General features: G+C 36.7%; 1 non-coding gene across 1 annotated transcript; it reads right to left on the minus strand.

Annotated features, from left to right (window-relative positions):
* Window positions 1-867: 867 nt before the first annotated feature.
* Window positions 868-1,032, minus strand: LOC126002876 (U1 spliceosomal RNA). Its single transcript, XR_007493485.1, has one exon. It is a non-coding gene; the product is annotated as a U1 spliceosomal RNA (small nuclear RNA).
* Window positions 1,033-2,166: the final 1,134 nt, after the last annotated feature.

The raw sequence follows: 2,166 nt of genomic DNA on the forward strand, positions 1-2,166 counted from the left end.
AGACCTGGGTTGAAGCATGTCTAAGTTCTGAGTTCTGCTTTCTTTCTACCCACATGCTTAGAAGTCATGCCCAGTGGAGGGCAGTGGATTAAAACAGCAGAGAGCCACAAGTTCCTGCAATGATCCAAAGGGAAGCTGCCTTTACTCTGAGAGGAACATGAATAGACTTGCCTCATCTCCTTGAAAAATGAGAGAAAAGTTATTCAACATTTTTTATTTTTAATTATTTTTTCTAGGTTGTAACTTAGTTGAGATTTAAATCATTTAGGAAAGTCAAAAGTTGCACTGTTTTTGTAAAGAGCATAAATCATTCTGTTTTGAAAGTGAAGTTTAATCTTTTACTTTAGAAGCTAATTTTATTGCTCCAGAAAAGCAATTTATTTCCAAGGTATAGGCTGCCTGGTTAGATCTTTCGGTATGTGTTGAGCCTTCAGTGTTTTACATAAGAAAAGGGTATATGGAGGGAACACTTGCACAGGCACAGCTTATGTTTAGGATGCTACTGTTTTCATGGTCAGAATCCACAAGGAAACAAAAGTAAAATAGATGCACAAAGAAACTGTGCTTTTAGATATAAGCTTCTAGCACATAAGTCCAATGAAGATTACCAAAGGGGTAAATCCAGAGCAATTTGGGATTTTTTAGAAGAGAGAAATTGACTTCAAATCTGAGGTCTTTTAGGCAATGCTGAATGATGAGACATTCAATGGTGAAAAGGGTTCTGAATTTTCAGAGGCTGTACCGAGTCCATATGAAAAGTTGCATACAAAAGACGAGAAGAGTTCTATTTGACTAATAACTATTTTTTTAGCAGCTAATGCAAACAAAAAGTGACATTTATTAATTTAGAAGCAATTTAATTTTGTTCAGGGGAGAGCCCAAATGCATTCCCCCACTACCACAAATTATGCAGTTAAATTTCCTACATTTGGGGGAAATTGTACAAGTGAGCACATCTGGAGTGCAATGAATCAGCCTTTCCCTGGGAATACCACCTTTGTTTTCATGGTATCTCCCATTACAGGTAAATATAGGCAAATTAATTTTACTATGATTATTTGATAGAATTGAGGGTAAAGTTAAAAAAACACATTTTGGGCTCAATACTTACACCTAACTCTGCTCAGGGATTATTCCTGTCCTGGAAGTGTTCAGGGATCATAAATGGTGTCTGGGTAGAATTGGGTCAGTCACATACAAACCAAGTACTTTCTCCCTGTTCTATGTCTCTGGCCTCAGCAGTAAATTATTGTGGACATTAGAATCTAGTTTTGTTAATCATTAATAATATTTTTGTTTTATACCTATCAATTGAACTGTTTACTAAATTTTCCCATTACTCTTCAATATTGGGATATGACTCTATGAACTGTTGCCTGATGAAGTTTGGCCACATATAAGTATCATCAGATAGCTATATAAATATATAAATAATTATAACTTAGGAAAATCAATTTGACGGGCACAACCTGTATTCACTCGTCTGAAGGTGCTTAGAACTGGACAAATAAAAATTTCCCCACTAATTGCTTTATAGCTTAACACTGAATTTGTCATCTACTCCAATAATTTACCATTATTTTTCCTTCTATAAAATACCTAACTTCTTGTATCATAGACATAAACTCACCTGAAACATTGCCTTCAGATATGAGAGGAAACTATTTAAATGGGCAGATCTGTTCTCTGGACAAAGAGACAAGTCAAATAACATGGTACAACATCTAATCAAGTTTCTGAAACATTAAACGTTGGGGGGGTTATTTTGAGGTCACATCCGGTGGCACTCAGGGGTTATACTCCTGGCTCTGTGCTCAGAAATCGCTCCTGGCAGACTTGGGGATCCAGGGGACCATATAGGATGCTGAGTATATAACCTGGGTCCAACCTGGGTTGGCAGCATGCAAGGCAAATGCTTCTACCACTGTGCTATTGCTCTGGTCCCTGAAACATTAAACTCTCAGGAAGTTCAGAGGGTGAACTTAAGGATGGAATAGTGCTTCCCAAATGTGTCACTTTGTATGCGGATAATTTAAAACTAAGATCAAACAGGGTCTTGCAAGCTTAAGAGTGACTTCCACTTTCTTAACAACCTGGGAAGAATGAAAATTGAGGGTATTTTCTATAATTAGAGTTATTTCAAAAAAATCACTACTCTGTCAGAAA

Source organism: Suncus etruscus, chromosome 2, assembly GCF_024139225.1.
Source record: "Suncus etruscus isolate mSunEtr1 chromosome 2, mSunEtr1.pri.cur, whole genome shotgun sequence".
Taxonomy (NCBI): domain Eukaryota; kingdom Metazoa; phylum Chordata; class Mammalia; order Eulipotyphla; family Soricidae; genus Suncus; species Suncus etruscus.